Below are 23,705 nucleotides of genomic sequence, written 5' to 3' on the forward strand. Positions count from 1 at the left end.
TTCAGTTTCTCTTTTTTCGGAAGACAGATTACACTGAGACAGAATTTTTAGTGTGCGTGTGCATGGGTATTATCCATGCCTAATAATGCAATGCTATGCAAGCCCACTTAAAAATAATCCCCATTGACTTCAATGGGAATTTTCCCAGGTAAGTGTGTATAGGACTGCGGTTTAAAAGTTTTCACTTAGCTGGATCATTCCTGGAATACATTTCTGCCTGCGTATGCACTCTGTGAAAGGAACCACAGCAATTTCAAACTGACTTTAAACAACTGCATTTCTCTGGAACGTGTTTAAAGGTCTTCCCTTTGAGAAGCTTTAGTCTCATGGATGTTATGTTAGATAAATGTATCTGCTTCTGAGCTCTATGTTGGGTCCCAGAGACATTTTATTGTTTATTATTATTTGTTAGATTTGTATACGCTCTCTGGGTTGTTTACAATAAAAAACAATAAAACCAACAATATATCTATAGAACAAAACATAATGCAGTAAAAAAAATTAAAATGGCACAGAAATTTGGCAGTTAATGACAGAGAAAATAACAGTGATGCATGAGGCAATCAAAGATAAAAACAATGTTAATAGCAAATTTAGCCATCATAGCACCTGGAAAATAAAAAGATCTTCACCTAGTGCCAAAAAGAAAGCAGCAATGGCACCAGACGAACTTCCCTGGGAAGCATATTCCACAGGTGGGGTGCAACTGAATTGAGAGTCCCCCATCTTATCTGCCACCCCCTCACTTTCTTTGGGGGTGGCTCTTAGAGAAGGACTGCCATCGAAGATCTGAACAACTGGGTGGGGATGGAGACAGGCATTCCTTCAGTCACCTGGCCCCAAGCCAGGGTAAACGCAGGTAGCTCCCCTCAGAATGCTATTGGGAAAAGAATAATGGGAGCTGAGCATGACCGAGAAGAGACGGGTAACCTCGTTTGTTTGCATTGCCTGCAGGCCAATTCTTCCTCTGGAGGAAAATCAGGAACCAGAACAGCGTGTATGCAAGGCACTAGATACATTAGGCAAGGAGCCAGAACGTGTAGTCATGGAGGGCAAAGTGGCATTTCAGGAAAGAACATCATTAAAACCTGAGCACAAAGGAATGTATTTGAACAGCCTGATTTATGTCTGGCAGAGGTGATGTCGATGACTATTCTGTTTCCCAAATGTGTAGAAGTGAGTCTACTTCATGGGTGTTGGGCGGATGATCGTGTCACACTGGAGCGATCAGAGAATGTGTGTGGCTCTATAGGCAAACGGCCCTTTGGGGGGCAGGGAGGTCCGAAGGAGACCCAGCATGATGCAAGAGCCTCTAGTGGACGCCCCAGTGCATGCACCCCAGTGTGGAGCTGGCATCCCTCTCCTTGTCCTTTTTCCAGCCACAGCATCCACTCCATGGGAATGGAACGATGGTATGAATTGAAAAATCCAGCCCTCTGTTGGGATGGGGTTTCCACATGCGCCCTGCAGAGAAGGTCTCCGTCCTCTGAAGGGAAAGTGCAGTCTTCCACCACCTCCAACAGTGGCATCCACGGCAAGCCATTTACTTTGCCTCTTAAGGAATTCAACTGGGGCCACTGAGAACTGCACCCAACAGAACTGGAGAACATCCATAACGTCCAACAGAGCAAGGAGCTGAAGGCTCCGGGCGTTGCACAAATACACTGTTTTGCAACCTCATGCACTGAGGCCCTGCCTAATGCATATGAGTATTCTGAGGCATCTGCACTTCTAAAAAAGGCTGCAGAGATTTCTGAAAAAAGGGAGAAAAAGTCTCCAAGTTAAGTCCTACAACTGGCTGCCTGTCTCCTAGTTGACCCTCAGATGAAACGTAGTGTGGCTTTTGGGCCGCTGTGAGTTCACTGATGCCTCCACGCATAATAATGCTCGTGTGGGATAAAGAGAGAGTGCTGGGAAGCGGGTGTCGCAGAGGGGGCATGCCACCCCTTAGCCTTATTCAAGTGTCACCACTGAACACATGGAGCAAAGAGCAAGGTCACAGCTCTGACATTCCCATATTGAATGGAAAGGCCCGAAGAGTTTGCACATGTGGCTATCACCCTTAAAACCTTATGGCTGGGGGTTTTGATCGCCAAGAGGATTCCAAGGATTCCTACATGTGCAAAGAACCCCTTTCAGATCTTCCTTCATTGTGGGAAGATCGGGAGTGGAGCTGCTGAATGTGGAGATGCTGGGGATGAAGCAAGCACGTGAGGGCCCCTCTACACTAGATACATCAGGCAAGGAGCCAGAATGTGTAGTCATGGAGGGCAAAGCGGCATTTCAGGAAAGAACATCATTGTGGCAACAGGTGTGTGCGGGATTGGGAAGAAAAAATGCAAAAAGGAACTTCTTTTCTTTCCCACCTTCCTGAAATGTTCCTCTTCCTTTCCTCTAAACTCCTAAAAGGCCCAGGCCTGAAGCTAGCTAAATTGCCCTAAGCTGTCATGGGATAATTCCTAGTGTTTATTTTATGGCAGGAATTCTGGGGTAACTCATCGTAGAATCATAGAATAGTAGAGTTGGAAGGGGCCATGAAGGCCATTGAGTCTAATCCCCTACTGTTGCAGGACACCAGGTTACACCATTGCACTCAGATGGCTGTCCAGTTTCTTCTTGAATGTCTCTAGTGTGGAAGAGCCCACCACCTCTCTAGGCAGCTGGTTCCACTATCGTATTGCTCTGACAGTGAGGAAGCTTTTCCTGATGTCCAGCCTGAATCTGGGTTGTCACAACTTGAACTGATTATTTCATGTCCTACACTCTGGCATTAGCAAGAAGCGATCTTTACCTTCCTCTTTCTGACAGCCTTTGAGGTACTTATAGAGGGATATCATGCCTCTCCTCAGTCTTCTCTTCTCAAGGCTGAACATATCCAGTTCTCCCAGCCTCGCCTCATAGGGAAGTGTTTCCAAATCCTGGATGATTTTTGTTGCCCTCCCCTGGATCCTTTCTAATTTACCTGCATCTTTCTTAAATCTTGTCCTTGCTGTGTTTCCAGCATGCATGGCTTACATGCCAGAAACCCCAAGCTCACTCCCTGGAATCTTCGGGGGGTAGGGGGCTGTAGGAATGACCTGGCTGGGACCCGGGTTGACCACACTGATGTTCTGAGCCAGCGCAAGTGTTCCTGTGTTCCAGGAGTAGAGCAAAGGCTGCAGATTGCTCCCACACATTCTCTGCAGCAGTCCCCTCGCCACACACTGAGAGTGTAGGAGAAAAGGCATTCACAGCATGTATATATGTGGGTGGAAGAGAACAATGGTCCTGTTGGGGGATGGAAATGCAGGCTCTATGCTCTGAAGCTGGAAAGGAGCAGAACTGCTGAAACTCTGGCTCTTGCAACAGGCTGATAAAAAGCGCTGCAAATCACATTGGCCCATCTCTAACAGACACCCTCAAACCCCTTCTGTTCTTTCTCAAGTCACTCATCCAACTCTTTCAAAACCGATTGGTATCTTAATTGCAAGCCCAAGGGTCATCTGATCCCACTGAAGAACACTTGGCTTTTGCTACCCAAAAGGGTCTTGCCTATGTTTTATTTTGGGTAGAAAAGTTTTGACCAAAGGAAAAGGCAGGAAGTGCAGTGTGAGATTCGAGAGGTACAAAAGCCCAAATTTATTTTTCAGGCTAAAGCAAAGGGACATTTCTGCAGAAGAGGCTCCAATTGCCTGCCCTCAAGCAGCTTCTTGGTTTCCAAAAGTCCGGCTGCAGCAGGGTTGACACCAGCCTCTTCTAGAAGGAAATGCCACCAGTCCTATCTGTACTTACGATGTGGCTGCATATGATAAAATAGAAAAAATGACAGGAAGGAACAGACTTTTTACTGAGGAATTGGCAGGCTCCAGCTGCAGTGTTGTCTCTCCCTCAGTGAAAGAGCTGGAGATTGGTCTATTTAAAATGAGCATTCAAGAAAGGGGGTCTGGGATCTCCATGAAGGGGGCAGAACCATCCAGGAAAGAGGGGGAGTATGCATGAGAAACAGGGCCTGCTTGGGTGTGATCTCACCGTCCTGGAACTTCCTTCCAGCTGATTTACACGTTTACTTCTGTGCTACTGCTTTGCCTTAAGACGGTGAATGGCTTGTGCGACTCATAGCCGTTTTCATCTTGGTAACTGTACCCCCATCCCATGTGCCCACCCAGATCCTTCCTTGTTCCTCTTTGTACACCACGAGGGCCTAACAGTAAGCAATGCCTGATAAATTCTTCAAATAAATTGTTGAAACACTTTGGGTCTATGTGGTTTTGTCTGAGTCTCTGCTGGTGTCTGTGTTTGCATGAATCTATACACATGTGTGGAAAGGGTGGAAACAAGAGTGCTTTTAAATGGACAAAATAAATGCTTCTTCTTTTCTTCTCCATAGCTTGCTCCCACTGCAGTGTCTTTCATATTCCCACTTCCTTTCTTGAATCTGGGTTGCCCCATCTCATTCAATCCAGTTAATTTTAGTTTCTCTTAAAGCCTTAACCTTGACACATGAATTCCAGCCACACTTGTTTATGGGAGCCTTTATAGACACAAGGGCTGTTTTGGGTTCTGATCTCACAAGAGCGAGACGTCACAGGAGACACCCTGCTGACTTTGAAGGAGCTGAGACACTGCCATAAAAAGCTGAAAGGGTTGCAGAGATGAGTGTTGCAGGGTAAAGTATATGGGAGGAGAGGCAAGTGCCTCTAATATTTCTAGTCTAATATTTCTAGTAGTTAGTTCTCTAGATTTTTCAGACTCTTCGTCTGTTTAACTCTGAGCTACTCTTTATTAGGCTGTTCACATTTAACTTGCCCCTTTGCTAAGGCTTCTGTTCCTGCATTGTTTGCGGAATGAAGCTCTGCTTCTTTATATTTTAACCCCCACAGTTTTTCATTCTCTTTCTATGTGTTTTATTGCCCTAGGGAGTGTGAGGAATCCATCTTGGGGGGTGGGAATCTGTTGGATTCCCTGGGCTTGGCTCCCCAGACTCCAGGCTGCTTTCTTGTGGCTGTGAATGCATCTCCCCGGTGGGCGTCAGGCATTTCCGCATCCCACTTCCACTTCCCACGTGATTTGCAGCTTTTCTTGTGCTGCAGATGTTGTGGAAAAGGTTGCCGATTGTATGGACAGAGTTCCTCAACTGTTTGTGAATTTCCTCTTGGCTCAGATCACTTCCTAAGTGAGAGCCAAGCACAAGAAGGCATCTGAGAAATGGAAGAGGGCCAGATTCCTGGGGGAATCGTCACAGCCACAAGGTGGCTCAGTGGTGTAGCAAAAATATCCCACCATTTTGTAGTGTGCTAGTGCTTTAATAGCTCATTCACTTTGTTCTGAAAAAGTCGTGGAAATGCTCAGAAAGCATAAGAAATTATGATGACATTGTGTAAAGCATATGCAAGTTATTGAGGGTAAGGAATCACCAGAGCACAATAGGTCCTTCTTGCAGAAAAGCTCCATCCACCCATCCACCCAGCCATCCCTGTGTTGTTTGTCATTTTGTATTCTATTTTATCCTTTCAAATATTGTAGGCCCAGGGAACATTTATTGGTTAATTAAATTAACAATAATAATAATAACAACAGCTAATAATACTGAATCTAGTTGGCATTCTGCAAGAAAATTACAATGTTAACATCTAGTTGGGTAGGATGCTTTACTAAATACACCTCTATTCTTGGTTATTGTGTTAGAGAATTTTGGGTGCGTTATGAATATTTGAAATGGGTTTCTGTTGCAAAAATGCCCCTGGTCTTTTCCCCAGAGGGTCTCAATTATCAGGAAAAAGGGAAGCAACGCCTAGTAGGGAATTAAACCGTTTTATTTTGCATGCAAAACAGGTCAGCAGCATGGCTCATGGCCAAAAGCAGAGCTGACAAAAAGCATGGTGTGGGCAAGGACTTTATAGCCTACAGATTGGCAAGCAGTTCAGACCGTACATGTCCAGGTGCCCTCCAGTTCCAGATCGGCCAATCCTGGCTTCCCATGTTATGGAACCTTTAGAGAATCATTATTTGGGTCTTGTGGCTAAGTTTGCTGGCATTTTCTGATACTTGTTTCTTGTGACATTTGAGTCTTGCTAGATGTCTCCCTGACCTAGCTTGTGGTTGGAGATAGTGAAGGTTTTCGGATAACTGCTTCCCCTTGACATTGGTGGTTATACTAGGTGTTACTTTCCAAGTGCCTTGGTGTCTTTCTTAATTTAGCTTCTATCTAACCGAATGACTGATATGCAGCTTAGACACACAGAGCCAAAATCAGGAGCTGCTTTCAGCAGCCTCACAGTTATTGTTAAGGCTGGCTACCCACAGTCCTTTGGCCAATAGTCTGTCCGAGGCCATGACCTCTGGGTCACAGAAACAGTCTGTGCATGGCCTTCTTGCAAGTTACAGCAAGCAAGCATCATTACAGAAAGGCTGGCCTTTTTCTAACATCTCAAAACGAATTTCCAGCTTGGAGACTAGATTCCCCTCATAAGATCAAGTGAGGCTCCAAACACCTTTGTCGGTAGAGAAGTGCTAGTTCTGGATCTTTATGGTCATCATCTCCAAGAGGTCACCTCCAAATCCATATTTCTCTTCACCTTGCCCTACCTTGCAGCATGGGTTTGTCAAAAGATGGCTTGAGGGGAAAACCTGGGAGATGAAGCATGTGGCTGTTCCTTGCCTATTCAAGACCAAGCCAGCCCAAAATACTTTACATTGCAACAAGAAACAAAAAAAAATATTTCCCCAGCCACTGTGATGATTGTGGCTCAGCTCAGAGGGAACTGGGGATTCTGAAGGCCAATGACATCAGCATCCCGCTATTAAAAAGTTGGCACTGGGTTCCTGTGAGCCCTGCATCCATCAGCACCCTGTCCCTTCCCATCTACCTTTTCCATTGCCTCTTCTCTACCTGTTACTTCTGTCTTAATAGTCTCTGGAAGTTCCTTTGCTTGATTGGCTTCTGATGTAATGGCATTAGTCAACTGGCCCAAATAGTTCTCTTTTAAAGCACTTACAAACTCAATTCTAGCACATTTTCCATCAAGAAAGATAGTTAACTCTTTCTTTGGTGAGAACTGTGATGGAAACTAAGCTTAGGGAAAATCACACAACTCCATAAATGAGGAAATGTATCACTCAAAAAGGGCTGAAGTGAGACATCAATTTGCCTAAACTCTGCATATGGAAATAAAAGTACACGGGTGCAAATTTAGAAATAACAGCTATGATTGAAATAGAGATACAAGACATCCCACCGCTGTGGAGAAGACTGTGGTCTGTGGTCAGGCGACCTGCGTGCCTCCTTAGTCCTGCTGTGGATGGGCAACAGTAAGGCCTCGGCCCCTCTCCCTCCTTGGGCTTATTTGTTTCTAAACCAGACTTAGCTCAGGCAGCCCACCAAAGAGAAAACACTGTCAAAGAGATGAATGTCCTCTCTAAAGTACCCCACCAGGCCATCACAGTGCTCACACTAAAAGCATGTTTTTAAAAAATCACTGCTAAAACCTTGCCCCAAGGCGAACCAGGGTTAAAACACAAGGGGGTTCCTGGGGAGAACCTGGTATTAGAAAACAAAGCCACTGCTCGCACCTAGCAGGGATTGTTTGGTGGCAGGCCCTGCTCCCCTCTCCCCTCCTCACGAGCTGATCTCTAGGTGGAGTGGCAGGTTGAGGAGGGGGAAGGAAGGTGAGAAAAAAGGTGATAATTTGGAGGCTCTCTCCAGAGTTAAACTCTCTTCTCACCCCCACAACCATTCTTCTTTGTAAAAGCCTCTGTGGTTGCCTCCTGGGCCTAAATTTAGAGTGGAGGTGGCCAGCATGTGCTGCAGCTCAGGTTTAGGAGGGGGCTTGCTGGTTTTGCTCAGAATTGCAAAGAGAAATTTCTCTGCTGACCTGACTCATGCAGGCTGTCTTTCAGGCCACATGTCAGCTCACAACACTGGAATTAGGAAATTATCAGAAAAGAGGGGGAGTTTCACAATAATTGCCAAACCAGTTCCTGAAAGAACACTTTCCCTGCTCTGGGGATTAAGCAAGCCTCTCATGGCACCCCTTTAACATTCTTTACAAAGATAATGCACATCTGCGCAGCTTCTCTGTACATGAAAGAGTCCTGCTAGTACCCACACAGTCGGTAAAGTTGGTTTTTATTTATGACTGAGGTCACAGGAGCTGTGAAGTAGCATTACTGAAGCTCCGAGTTACATTTCAGGGCAGATGCACTGAGCACCTTAACTAAAGAACCCATTTGCTGGGCCACATTAGTACATGAGGAGGCAAACTGAGATTGTTGGGGAAATTTGGATAAATCCTGTCAGAAAAACATTGCTTCTGTGTGCTTTTGCATTGTGGAATCAATCCTGTACTCCTTCTCAAACCAAGCTAAGCCACTGTTTAAAATGGCATTCCTCCCCTGCTCCTTTCTCTCACCTTTAGCTGTAAGCTGCAGTAGACAGGCCATTTAGTCCAAATATACATTATATACCTTCACAATGATTAAATAATAATCATTGTTGGAATTCACAGTTTACCAGGAAGTATCTTTTGCTAGCCCAGAGGGCTCCATGTGCCCTGGCCATTCAGAAAGTTGCGGATGCATTAGTTAGGGTCTGAGTCTAGATGAGCTTATGAGTTCATGAATAGTTTCTCAGTAGCTTGAATTTACATGTCTAAGCAGACCTGGAGATGGGTTCAATTTACTCAACTAAAGTTTCAATACACTGTAATTAGAAATATTGTAATCTCATTGTCACTGTATGATTGGCTGATCTTCCTTTATCTGTTCTATATGTGATGACCTCAGAATCTTATTGTAATGTCTGCCCTTTGTCATCAATTGCTCTGTACCTGTGTACGTGACTGGGAGGGTATAAAATACCCTGTAGTTGTATTGAAACCTGGCAGCGAGTTTACCTCTGCCTGCCCGGTAATGCATTATCGTGAATCTACCGCAGGAACCTGGTCCAAACAATAAAGCCACAGATGGTCTGAACGCTTGATCTTTCCCACAAATCCGAGTTTTATTTCCTCCTCACGAACTGAAATGTTGGGATTTTCTGACAAGATGTAACGCAGTGTTGGAGGCGTTTGCCATGGCATGTCCTTGGGCAGCGTTCTGAAAGGATGATGGCTGCAATCATGCCCGTCTGTCCCCCCACAAGCACACCCGTCTTCCCTGTGATTAAAAAAAATAGTTACAGAACAGATTAATATTTACATTAACCCTTACGGGGATATTTGACTTGGCTCATGACCAATTTGGGTCATGACCAGAGTTCTGGAATGGATTAAGTTCGTGAGCCAAGGCACCTCTGTATGGCCCAAGCTTGAGAGTGCTGGGAGTTGTCCAAAACACCTGCAAGGTAACATCAGGATGGGGAAGGCTGCTCTGTCGGAATATCTTCAATAATTCTGTATTATTTAAGACTCCAACACTGGGAAGATGTAGCTTAAATCCAGAACATGCTCAAAGCTCACTTGGTCCAACCACATGGATCTTGTACTGTATTTTGTAAAGTTTGGGAAAGTCCCTATACCTGTTCTAGACTTCAGTTTCTTTCTCGTTTCTGCACTAAAGTGAGTTAAAGGGGAGTTGCTGGTTTCTGGCAAGGGCACTGGCACTCGACTTGGCCATTTTTTTTTGTCACATTGGCCTTATATGTCTGTATTATATTTAGATCCCACCTTTTTCCATGTAAAAAACAGCAGGGTTGTTTCTCCTTTGGGTGGAGCTCATCCTTCCAGAAAGACACTTAAAGACATATATTGGCTCTTTAGAAGAAAAGTCTCATGGAAAATAACAGAATAGGACCAGCTGAAACTCACAACATGATAGGGAACCTTTCTCTTTCCCAACCCTTACAAGAGAAACACAAAACATAGAAACAGAGCGTGTTAGAAGGGGCCTCCTGGACCTCCTGCCTACCATGTGCATGTCCAGCCTGTCCTTGAACACCCTCACCAATGGGGGCTCAACGACGTCCCGTGGAAGCCCATTCCATACCCTCGGGGTCCTAACTCTCAGAAAGTACTTCCTGGCATCCAAATTGAACCTTGGTTCCCTGAGCTTTGCTCTGTTGGAATGCGTCCTACCCTCCTCTGCAGAGGAAAACAGGTTTCTACACACCTCCGTGTGGCACCTCCTCACATATGTACATGCCGACAACAGATTCCCTCGGAGTCTCCTCTTCTCCAGGCTGAAAAGACCCAGTTCCTTCAGTCTTGCCTCCTATAGCTTTCCCTGCAATCCAGCCACCATCCTTGTGGCCCTACGCTGCACTGATTCCAACCTGGCTATATCCTTCCTGTAATGTGGAGCCCAGAACTGAACACAATACTCCAGCTGTGGATGTACCAGAGTCGTATAGAGTGGTAGCAATACCTCTCTTGATCTAGAAGCCATGCTTCTGGCTATGCAACCAAGGGTGACGTTTGCCCTCTTGACTGCCATGTCACACTGCTGACTCATGTTTAGCCTACAGTTGACCAGCATCCTGAGATCCCTTTCAGAAGTGCTGCTCTCCAGCCACTTGTCTCCTAATCTGTACTTATTACACCCATTCCTATGCCCCAAGTGCAAGACTTTGAACTTATCCGCATTGAACACTATCCTGTTATCCCCTGCCCACTTCCATAGTCTGTCCAGATCCTTCTGGAACTGGAGTACCTGTTTCTCAGTTGTGGCCATTCCCTCCATTTTAGTATCATCTGCGAATTTGATCTGCAGAGTAGTTACCCGCTCCTCCAGGTCATTGATGAAAAGATTGAACAAGTTCGGTCTCTGGGGGACCCCGCTTGTCACTGGTCACCATCCTGATGATTGCCCACTAATAGTCAAATAAGGGGAAGCATTTCACCACACAATGGGCTAATTAACATGTATAGATGCAAATGTAGAAATATTCACAATAATTTAAATAGAAGCACATCTGACCATAGTGAGGGAACCTTTAGCCAGGTGATAGGATCCAGCTGATGGCCAACTTCAAGGTTTCTCCTCTCCCTTCCTGGGGTTCTTTATCTTTGAATTGGATAAATCTTTTTATTGGAAGACATCTACAACTGGAAAAGAGGACACCTGGTACTCTCAACTTCACAATAGGTTTTGAGAGAGAAGCAATGATTTTAAGAGAGTCCATATAATGATTACTACAACACCATGTTCTCTCCAAGCATGGTGCTTTCTTGAACATTCAGCCTGAGGAAAAGTTCTGAAGAGCTGAAAAGTCACACACTGCTGCATGCAGAGAGAAAAGCCTGGGGACATGTGGGCATTATTTATTTGCTTGTTTGTTTATTTTATTTTAATTTATATCCAAGGCTGTCTGGGTGGTTTACAACCATTCATAAAATGGAATATAAAACTGTTTACAGCAGTTCATAAAATGCAATATAAAATACAAATAACAATAACAACATCATAAAATTTCACTACAGAAATTTAAAGAACTAGATGACTTTAAAAACTAAGATGAGCTAATATAACCAGGCCTGCTACAAACAGCTGACAAACCCCTACGCCATATGCTACATAGAGCTGTTACATGCATTGGCATAAGGGACAATCTTCCTCAGATGCAGGCCTTTGCTGAGCGTCATGCCTGGATAGATTGTAGTTGTCACAAGTAATCCTTCAAGTCTGTGGTCACAAGCCATGGAGAGCTTTGTGGGTTAAAACGAACCCCCTGAATCAGGCTTGGAAGTAAACAAGCAGCTAATGCAAGTGGGTCAGAATTGGTGTCATATGTTCTGTTCACCCATCCTGAAGATAAAGAGAATTGAAGCAGAAACACCAAGGGCCCGTGTGAGTACACGGACACCAATGGTGCTTCCAAATCAGCATTTATTGTGGAATTGGCATGACCCGACCATTCACATTTTACAGGGGATTCATTTGTAATTTGCCTGTGTTTTGCCAGGCTCCATTTTTTTCAACACAAAAAGGCTGACACAGAACCATTTTAGAAACATGGAAGAGTTGTACAGTCGTCACAGCTGCAGATGTCCGTGGTATTACTCTTCCGTCTTTTTTAGGAGGTGTGGTTTTGATGTGGGCAGTAACCTATCAGGAAGATGAGACTATCAAAAGTTAGCAGATGTTAGCATAACCCCTGAGATGAGCATCATTTTAATCACCTGTTTATTTTAACCGCTTTTTAAAAATAGTGCTAAAACACCTTCCTAACTATATTTTCAAAATATTGAATAGCAAAAGGCCACTTAAATAACAGTGGTGTGTGTGTGCAAGAGCAAGTGTTATAAAATGGCACAGCCAGCAAGGGAGTCTTTAGCTCCACTATGGATGCTGTCAGACATAACATAGATATAAGAAAGACAGGAAAAAGAACAATGGGGGATTTCAAAATGTTTTTTGAACTAAACATGTTGGCTTCCACCTTCATGGGCAGCTTTGATGTCAAATGGATACCTACAGAGCCAGGTTGTAATCCTGGGGAATGAAAACTCTCAGATTGAAGCTACATGGACTAAGAGTTCTTCAGCTGTCGATGAAAGAAAAAACAAACCTTTCTGTCAGGTATGTCAGTGCTCTTTGTTTCTTCAGTTAGAAGGGGAAAAACACTTTCAAGCCATTTTCAAATGCTTAAAAATAATGAACATGGTATGAACTATAGCATTATATTCCTCTAACTTTAAAAGAAAATGTTATAGCTTTATATTGATATTATTTTTCTATAATTCTATCTATCATGTTCATTTTATTATTATTATTATTATTATTATTATTATTATTATTATTATTATAGTTGTTGTTGTTGTTGTTAACCACCAAGCTGAAATGGTGTTCATGGGAAAGGATTTTTGTTTTTATCTTTCAATTTATCTCTAGCATCATAACAATATACTCTATAGGAATCTTCATTTAAGTGGCATTTTGCTAGTATTTTAATAATTTAAAATAGCCAGAAAGGCATTTTAGTGTTACTTAATAGCTTTGTTAAAAACAGACTTATTAAAAACTTAAACAGACAAAAAAGTGGCATCCACCACATAACCCAAGAGCTCATTGCCCACATCAAAACCACATCCCTTGAGAAAGAGGCAAGAATAGCGCTCAGGGCCCTGGTGCGTTCCAAACATGGCAGGATGTACACACAGAAAATAGACACTGTCCTGTCATAGCTGCATTTGTAATTCCACCTGTAGCTTGCAGCAGAAGGATACTGAAAGCACCCTATTAGTTTTGCGTGAAACATGTCACCCTCTACAATGCGTATAGTGCTTACACAGAGCATGGAAGTTAAGAGGACTCTTGAATTATACTTTACGTGCTTTGGCGGGAGGAGTAGATTTGTAAGTACTTCTTAAGTTCTTCTATTCTACTCTATTCTTAAACAGAACGATTTTTGATCCTAGAATCTTAGTCTGTATCTTGCAGTATTTCACATGTACAGTGACAGCGACGTTTGTCATATATGAGACTAGGATTGTGCTCCTAGGTACTCTTATTTGTGTTTAAATCTTAATGAACCAAGTGAAATAACCTCTGACTTAATATGTAGCATCAGGCAGTGGAGACATTTTCGTGCGACAAACTTAAACCATCATTTCCTTTCCTCAAAGGAAAAGGGAATTGTAATTCTGTGTGCACTGGGAAGGAAAAGCTAGATACAACTAACAATTTTCAGCAAGTGTATTTCCCAGGATTCTTTGTGCTAAGCCAGTGGTGGCGAACCTACGCAGAGCCCTCTCTGTCGGCACGTGAGCCCAGTCGCCACAGCATTGCCCTTTCAGCCGAGCGTTGGATAACAGCCCACACAGGGGCCGTGCGCATGCTCGGAGTGGCAGTGCCAGGTGATGTCATCAACAGCCGCGATTCATTAGGCACAACTGGTCCGAGCTTTCGCATGGTCGGTCAGTGCACTGCCAAGAATATATATATATTTGCTTAGACTGGCTGTAAGTTGTTTTTTCTAAACTAAAACCTCAGTTTTTGGGTTGTGTTGCAGTGTTCGCACTTTGTGATAAATAAGTGGGTTTTGTGTTGCAGTTTGGGCACTCGGTCACTATAAGGTTCTCCATCACTGGGTTAAGGTTCGAAAAACAAGGTTACCAGGTATGATTCTTATGGTTGCAATGTATTTAGAATGGGCAGAAATGATGAGCTGTGCAGAAAAAGCTTCTCAAGGAAGGCCTTTTCAAAATCGTCCTCTTTTCAATGGAACTTTTAGCCCTATATTAGGGTTTGGGGTGTGCACCAGGGTAGGGTTAGGGCAGTGGTGGCGAACCTATGGCACATGTACCATGGCGGGCACACAGAGCCCTCTTTCAGCATGCAAGCCAAGTCGCCCCAGCACTGCGCCTGCAGCCGAGCATTGGATAACAGTGCACATAGGGGCCATGCGCATGCTCGGAAAGGAGTAGCGGTGCCAGGCAATGATGTCACGAGTCGTGACTCATTAGCTGTAACTCGTTCGAGCTTTCACATGGCCAGTCAGTGTGCTGTCAAGGAGAGAGAGAGAGAGAGAGAGAGAGAGAGAGAGAGAGAGAGAGAGATGCTTGGATTGGCTATGAGATGTTTTTTCTAAAGTAAAACCTTAGTTTTCAGGTTTTATTGTAGTGTTGGCACTTTGCGATAAATAAGTGGGTTTAGGGTTGTAGTTTGGGCACCTGGTCTCTAAAAGGTTCGCCATCACTCTGCAAAGCCATGATGGTTAGAAACACTGAAATGTGGTCTATATGCATTCAACATTAAAAAATAAGCTGTCATATATTGATGCAGACCAAAGGTCTATCTTGCCTGGCATTGTCTGGATGGACTGGTTGCACCTCTTCAGGGTTTGAGGCAGCTTTTTTCTCAGCCTTTGGTACAGACCCCAGGACCTTCTGTGTCCCGGACAAAGCACACGCTCCAGCACTGAGGTACAGCACTTTCCATCTGGTGTAACCATCCTGTAAGTCGTATCCCAGGGATAGATCCTGGCCCTTCATCTTCAGGGTTTTGGATGACCTCTTGCATAGCTCAACAAGAAGGAATGTCCGTGAGGGCTGTTGTCTCAGGCTACTCACTCGGAGGTGCCATTTTCCAAAGAGAGGGACAGAGTTGCATGGAAGCATCTCACAAATGCATTTGGGTTTCAATAAAACAAGACACTTCTTTGCAGCTGTGATAGGTAAATCACTCCTTGTTCCTACTTCCTCCCACCCCAGCACTCCCTTTCTTCTCCTCCTCTTTTAGCTTCTTGCCCATCCAGATAGATATTCCTTTAAGCATTTGTCAGACTCAGCTCAGGAATGATCAGATGTCGGAACACGATTGAATTACTGGTTCACCCAGTTACATTCCTCCCGCTTGCCATGGCTACGCCTGCAGCCGCTTCCTCTTTTGCTTGGACTTTTAATAAGGCAGGAGTCAGTTTCTTCAGATACCAAATGCCTCAGCCCACTGATCAAAGTAGGAGCCGGAACATTCCTTGAGTGTTTGGAAGCCCTGCTGGCATTTCGTTATGGGAACCCTGTCCGCATTGTACCCATGCACACACCTCTTCCGGAGGAAAGAATCCCCCAAGAATCTATATTTTGAGGTTTGTATTGGCAGGACTCACACCCTTTTAATAAAAATCTAGTTCCCAGCTTTCTCTTCAGCTCTGCTAGATGTCCTGTTTTACAGATGGCAGTCCTCTGATTGAGAAACTACTGGAAAACTCCCCTCTGTTTTTAAGGTGCCCTTTGTTAGACGAGGTGCCCTGTCCAGTTCTGGTTTGAGGATAAAGAAGCATGAGAAGGAAGAGCTGGCCCTTCAAGCTGCCCATCCACAGCCCCTGCAAAGCTGGCTGAGTAGGCATGCAGGTCACCTGGTTGCAGTCAGGCTGCTAGGTCACACCATGGCAAGAAGTACTGCATTTTTACATAAGAAATAATAGTGCATCTACATTTCATCTATACATATAAATTGGGTGTTTGGAGAATCTTGGCAATTATGAAAATCACTTGTTTGCTCATTACTAGGACACAGGCCATTTGGATCATGCCGAAGCCAAATAATTCAGACAGGCAATTGCTGGTGCTGGAGAGGTCCCAAAGTTCAGGTGTGTCTGAAACACACTTTTGGCACCTGAAGCCAGCTCACTTCCCTTGTCTGGATATGTCAATTCACATTCTGATAATTCACATATCTGATAATCAGGAGTTGGCTGTATGGTCACAACAAAAGTATATACACAGAGAGAAACACACACATCTTCTATTCTCTCTCTCTCTCTCTCTCTCTCTCTCTCTCTCTCTCTCTCTCTCTACTTCCACACATCCCTCTTCTTGTTGGCTTCCTCTTTTGGTCTCTCCCTTTCTCTTTTCTCTTAAATTCACTGAGGCTTCTTAGTTCAGAAAAAACTGTCTAAGGATGGGATTTAGGAAATGTTGAACTGTGCAGAAAGCAAGATTTTTTTTCTCCCCCTGTTTATCCCGCTAGAACTCTGGGTCACCCACTGAGACTCATTGGCAGTAGATTCCGAACAGAGGAAAGGAAGTGATTCTTCACAAAGCACTTAATTAACTTATGGAAGTCATTACTACAAGATAGTGATTAATGGCTTTGAAGTCTTTTTTTAGAAAAAAGGATCAGACCAATTCACAAAGGATAAGTCTATCTGTTCTTGATGCCCATGATAATTAAAAGAATCTTTGTGTCGCATGTCTCAGCCTTAGGGGTGGCAGCGAGAGAGGATTCCGCTTGCTGGCCCTATTCCTGACTGCCTTCCATTCATCCAGAGGTCTGAACAGAGCCCTGCCTTTCAGAGCAGGAGATGGTGTGGACAGAGCCCTTGTGCAATCGCCCTTGTGCAATCACATACTGGTAAATTCCTTTCATACCTCCTGTGGATATGTGGAGGTTTGGGCAGAGGTCATCAGGAGCAAGCCCACTTCCCTATCTCTTCCTCTGTTCATACTGATTTGTGTGAAAACTCATAGGGCTGCCATAAACACAGAGGTTTTGCGACATCCTGTGCAGGCTAGGAGGAGCAGTGCACGTGATCCTTGCCCGCTTGTCCTCCTTCTCTGCAGTGTTGCTAGATGGTCGTACTTTGCCCATCTTGCTGGAGCACTTCAGAAGGGATGGGAAAGAGGCAGGAGCTGCTTAGGGTATCTCGTCTGCTCCCCTTCTCTGAGGTTGCTTTCCTGCCCTTGGAAAGGAGCTGACATGCTCCTTTCTGCATTGGCTGCAAAGGGGCGGGGGGCAGATCAGAGCCCCACTTCCCGGCTCCCGAATTGGAGCACCATCTGCAGCCTTGGAGCTGAGAATCTGAACCCTCTTATGGGCCCTAAGACTATGTCTAGGGTCCATAAGATTGTCCCATCTGGAACATAAGAACACAGGAAGCTGGAATGCAGTGAATCAGACTAATGGACCACGGTACTGTTGACAATGATGGAGGCAGCTTTCTAGGCTTCCCTGCAGGAATCTTTCCCAACCCAACTGAGGATACAAAGCAAGAGCTCAACCACTGAGCGAAGTGGGCCCATCTCCTGCTTTTGATACCGCACGCTGGGGGCAAAAACAGAGAGGGGGGAACTTTATGCCCTCATGCCCTGACTCTAAATAGTCCCTGTGAGAACCGCAATGCTAGACTAGACTCAGCAATGCGATTCTTGCCCTCTTTGCTGCAGTTAAAGTTTAGATTGGAAACTCCTTTTGTTGCCGAGGTTATCCTGCAAAACACCATGTACATTGTTCACACCGACTGTGTAAGTATCTGGAGATAGTGAAAATAACTTGAAGGCCTGGCAGGATTTATTGAGCCACAGGGGAAGTGTCTCCTCCGCTTACGACGCCTCCCAATTATGCGATTGCTCTAAATAGTGAGAAGTGCACATTCCTGTGGACACGCTGCGAACAGCGTGATATTTGCTTCATAGCTGGCTCAGGTGTGGCCTTGCAATCTCTCCCATGATTTGGTCCTGCCGCTTTCAGGGTCTTAGGATCATTTTCTTTCATGACTTGGATGCCGGAGTAATGTACTGCTACTAATCCACTGATCCAATGAAAGCAAACTTAATCAGCTAACCTTGTTATAACAGGCAGCTATGGAAAGAGAAGGAAAATGGAGAGGAGCTCTGAAATAAAAATTTCAAGCACATGTTCATGAGGTTTTGGCTTTTCCTGCCCTGCCCCAGCTGCACATCCACATGCATGAACATGCACAGACATGGAGACCATCAGTGGCAAGGGACAGGGATTCTCACACACAGGAAGGGATGTGAAAGTATAAAGCGAGAGCAGGCATGGCTCAGTAACAGACCACAGGCTTTGCTGGCGGAAGGTCTCAGAGTCAGATCCTTCCAGATCAGGGTGCAGAACTTCAGGCACGGGGGTTAAATTTTACTTCAAGAGGCCTTTCCCCTAATCATGGTTTTCCAGCATTTGCACAGTTTTCCTCCATTCTAAAAGGAGGCATTCTGAAATGCCTCTCCTAAGGAATAAGAGCTTTACACTCAAATATATGGATTTTCCATATTTTGGCCCCATTCTTTTGCTTTTGGCCCTACCTACTCCTGGATGCAACCCTTGAGGGTTCCTTTGAAATTTGGCCCTCAGGCTGAAAGAAATGTTGCACCCTTAGAATCAGAATAGTAGAGTTGGAAGGGCCCATGAAACCATCGAGTCCATCCCTCTGCTCGGTATAGAACTCTAAGTTCAAGCGTCCGTGACAGATGGCTGCCCAGCGGCCTCTTGAATGCCTCCTGGGTGGAAGAGCCCAGAACCTCGCCAGGTCATTGGTTCCACTGCTGTACTGCTCTAACAATCAGGAAGCTTTTCCTGATGTCCAGGAGTCTGGCTTCCTGTAACTCAAACTCACTATTCTGTGTCCTGCACTCTGGGATGATTGTGAGTTGATCGTGGCCCTCTTCTTTGTGGCAGCCTTTCAAGTACTTGAACAGTGCTATCATGTCTCTCCTTAGTCTTCTCTTCTCCAGGCTCAACATGCCCAGTTCTTTGTTCCTCCTCATAGGGTCCTCTTTCCAGGGCCCTGATCATCTTTTTTGCCCTCCTCTGAGCTTTTTCCAGTTTGTCTGCATCTTTCTTGAACTGTGGTGCCCAGAACTGGAGACTGTACTCAAGATGGGCCCTAACTACCACTGAATAGAGGGGAACCAATATCTCACATGATTTGGAAGCTATACTTCTATTAATACAACCCAATATAGTGGGTTTTTGCTTTTTGTTTTTTGCAGGCACATCAAATTTTTGACTCTTATTCAACTGGTGATCTACAACAGTTCCAAGGTCCTTCTCATTTGTAGTACTGTTGAGCCAAGCATCTCCCATCTTATAACTATGCACTTGGTTCCCTTTTTCTAAGTATATAACTTGGCATTAGTCCCTACTGAATTTCATTCTGTTGCTTTCAATCCAGGCTCCAGCCTATCAAGATCACACTGAATTTTGATTTGTGATCTATCTTCCAGGATATTTGGTGATCCCACCCAATTTCGTGTCATGTTCTACATGGACAGCACTATCAGACAAAAAATATTGTGCAGCTACTCCATCTTTCCCTCCTTAACAGATTTTCTACAGTAAGAAAAAGGTGGAGGAAGTAGTGGGAAAACACAGGAATGTTACAAATGGAGACAATATGATCTGGACACTTCCTCCATCCCTCAGATTTTTGGAATGAAACAAGTCAGGCGCATAATAAGTCTCCTCTGGAAACACCCTCTGTGCCTGGCATCTCTGCTATGAGGTGCCATTTGTCCTATTGCAAAAAGGACATTTTGAAGGGCTGCCAGAGGTCAGTCTTCTATCTGTAAATGTCCTTTATTTGAAAGACTGTCTAGCCCAAGTCGATTTTAATGCTAAGAAGAGGAAGCAGGAAGCTGCCTTGAAGTTCCCCATCCACAGCCAGCATCTGGACAACACCTGGGTCTAAAACATGTGCAATGCTCTAATAGGAACACGTGTCTTTTTTTCATGGTCATTTTCACTCTGGCAAGATCGATTACATTTCTACTGACATGACAGCTAAAGTGTTATTTATATGCATGGATTAGGAAATGCCCGTATGCAAACGTGTGCACTTTTCTCTTTTTAATTGATTAATAAGTGATTGCTTATTCCTATTGCTAATCCAATAGGAAGGTCCTCAAGCAGTGGAGCTGAGCACGACCTCAGTATTAGGCAAGCTGGACTCTGTGGAAGGCAGATTAATAGGCAGGGGAGGGGATTATTTGCAAGTATTGCTGACCTTGTTCTGGTTACCCACCCCTTCTTTTAAAGCACATCTATATATTGCACCTTCTCCCCTCTTTGGTTGTCTGAGTTTTAATTTAAGTGCTGCCATGTCTTTCTGAAAGTAAGGACATGACCCTATTTATATTTAGACAGTAAAAAGGGCTGTAATTCCCAGCATGCCCAGCCAGCGTGTATAGCTGGCCGGGAAATTATGTGAGCCATAGGGTTTTTTTCTGCTTAAACCAGAAGAGCAGCAGCCCAACATCATTACCCTTTGCTAGTATAAGCATGAAAAGCAGTGATTTGTCACTGAAGTTTCAACAGCCGGTTTCTATCTTTCCTGTTTGCACTGGCGAAACGTGGTTGTGTTCTGCTAGCCTTAGTTTATGCTAGTGTAACATCATTAGTGCCAGCATTGCTCCACTATTACTTATTACTCTCCATTGTCGTCTAGACTAATTGGCACATGAGGCCCAGAGACAGGGCCTTCTCAGTGATGGCACTGTAGCTCTGGAGGACCCATCCAAAAAAGATCCATCAGCCTTTTTTCTTTCTTTTTTCAAGAATCCTTCAATGCATAATTTTGCCACTGACTTAAAAGTGAATTATGTTTTAGATTGCTGGTTTTATGTTTTGGGTTTTTTAAATGCATCTTTTGCTGTTGATGTGTGTCTTGCATTTATTGTGTCTTTATGGTATGAATCAGTTCTGCTCTAAGAAAAAGAAGACTAGCATATAAATAATAAATCGATTTGATTGTTTGACGAACAGGTTTGTCAAACAGCAGCTGCAGGGCCGATGGTAAGATATTTCCAAAAATGGAATGGTTTTGAATACTGAATGGCAAAACAAATACTGAAAACTTCAGCAGACAAATTCCTGCTGCTACGTGCTTCAGAAATATGCCATTTGCATTTTTAGTACTGGCATAACCTGTACTATATTTAGAACCCAAATTCCCTGATTCAGAAATATAAGGCATGGTTTCTTCATCAAAAGGTATTTTGAACACAAGAATCTAGTTCAATAGCATTTATTCCAATTCATGACAGCTCTCCATGGCTGAATGCAACTGTCTTTGCAGATGTGCTCTCCTACATGCTTTTTAATTAGACAAAAGATTATTCAGGACCTGTTGCTGGAGGCACTGCTTTGCAGTGGTTCTGCCCCTACTTGGCCAGCTGATTCCAGAAGGTGGTTCTGGGGGATTATGGCACTGTACCATGGCAATTATGCCATGGAGTCCCCCAGGGTGGCATTTTATCCCCCATGCTATTCAACATCTACATAAAACTACTGGAAGAGGTCAGCCAGAGGTTTGGGTGGAGGTGTCACCATTACATTGCTGACACCCAGCTCTACCCCTCCTTGACATTTAATCCAGGTGAGGTGGTGACTGTTCTGAATCAGTGCCTGGCTGGTGTGATGGGAAAGGTGAGGGCCAACAAATTGAGACTTAATCTAGACTTAGTAGATGGCTCAGTTATCCCAGTAAGTGGCATCTGCCCTGTTTGAATGGTGTTGCACTCCCCCAAGGTGTGTAGTTTGGGAGTGCTCCTTGACCCAGAGTTACCTGTGGAGTTCCAGGTGACTGCTGTGGTGAGGAGTGCTTTCCACTAGCTGCAGCTGGTCCATCAATGACCTCCTTATCTGGATTAGCAGAGTCTAGCAACAGTGACCCATGCTCAGGTGGGACTATTGTAACATGCTCTATGTGGGGCTACCCTTGAAGATGGTCCAAATACTTCAAGATGGTACAATATAGAGCAGACAGGATGTTGACAGGGACCAGCAGGCGTGATCATATAAAGCCGGTCCTGCACCACCTGCACTGGCTACCAGTTGAAGTCTGGGCCCAATCTGAAGTGTTAACTTTGACGTACAAAGCCCTCAATGGTTTAGGACCTGGCTATCTGAAGGAGCATCTCCTTCCACGTATACTTGCCCAAGCCTTAAGATCTTCCACTGAGGTCTTTCTTCAGGAGCCCTCTTTGAAGGACATTAGAAGAGCGGCTGCCCAGAGAAGGGCCTTTTCTGTGGTAGCACCCTGGCTCTGGAACGGGCTCCCCAGAGAGGTGCCCCTGGCACCAACGCTTTATTCATTTTGGTGCCAGACCAAAACCCTTTTATCTACTTGCTCTTTTAAGGCTTGGTGGCATTTTTTAAGGTAGGAATTTTATCACATGTTTTACATTGTATTTTATTGTGCTGCTTCTGTTGTAAGCCAGCTGTTTGGTACAGATGGGATATAAGTTTTTTAAATAAATAAATAATAAAATTCAGGGCCCCTCTCTAGGATATCTTGGACATTATAAAACTGTGAGTGTCAAGAGCTTGTATTGGGAATACTTTCCCCCTTTGACCTCTCATGAATTAGAGCAGCATTGCTCATAGAGGAGAACCCAGACACTGTTTCGAAGCACAAGGGTTTGTCATGACCCTGTGGAGCATCCTGGCACAATTGTTTCTACCAATTGCCACTCCTTGTCTAGAGCCATCTCTGCTGGACGGAGATGAAGATGCCCCCGTCGCCTGCTGTGTGCGCCATGACTGCAGCACAGGAAAAGCGGCACATGTGACTCTGCAGTCAGTCTGACATTCAGAGGATCACAGAGTTCAGCTGCAGAGCCAAAGTGAGAATGTGTCAGCATGAGTTTGCAGATTCTCCCCTTTTCAGGCACATAAAAAGAAGAGATTAACTAGCATCTCATTTGTTTTGGTTCTGAGAACAGATTCAAAGAGTCTGAAACAGGAGGTGTGGGGCACTCCTCCCGCTCCTTCCCTCCCCCTCTTCCATTTTGATGCCTGAAATCCAAAAGATACTTCCCATGATGGAAAACTATAGTATGAGACAACATACACAACTGTGTTGGGTAGCTCCAAATTTGCCACTTGAAGCAAGAGCTCTTGCTCTTCCTAATGATTGGGACAGCCCTCTCCCTTTTTGGGACCAAGGATGCTCCTGCATCAGGAAACATTTTCTGTGTAGCAGGAAAATAAAGCACAGATTTTTTCTTAAAAATGGCACCTGAGTTTTCAATTCCCAGACTAGCTTTTCATTCAACAGTGTAGAGCATTCAGCTGCATACCAGAACATGACCTTGTCTGTAGAATTCCAACTTGGGGGCACACTATCTGTCTGTCCTCTTAGTCTATGTGAAGCAATGCCAAGCAACTAATAAATGATCCTTGTTTGGGGTCTTAATGTGTCCCATTCAAAACCACGCACAAAAGGAACACTGTAACGGAAGGAAGTTAGCATGTGAAGGCAGCGGACAGTGAGGGAAGGCAATCTATTCCAACAATGCAGTTTGCATCCTGTTTGTATTTTTCAGCGGACTTCGTCTGTAAGCAAAGCAAAGTGTCCAGGACAAAGTAACAGCATGAAAATGTGCCACGGAAGTTCCTTTTGCCAGCAATGCACTGCCTTTTATGGGTTGGAGCCTAGTTATTTAGCTCAATCCACGCACCAGTGTTCTTTAATAGGTACAGTGAACTGGTTACCCATGCACAGTATTCCTTAACTGGTATATTTAACTGGTATATGTATATCCCACCTT

The sequence above is a fragment of the Varanus komodoensis genome, unplaced genomic scaffold (genome assembly GCF_004798865.1).
Source record: "Varanus komodoensis strain SLA01 unplaced genomic scaffold, ASM479886v1 scaffold94, whole genome shotgun sequence".
Lineage (NCBI taxonomy): Eukaryota > Metazoa > Chordata > Lepidosauria > Squamata > Varanidae > Varanus > Varanus komodoensis.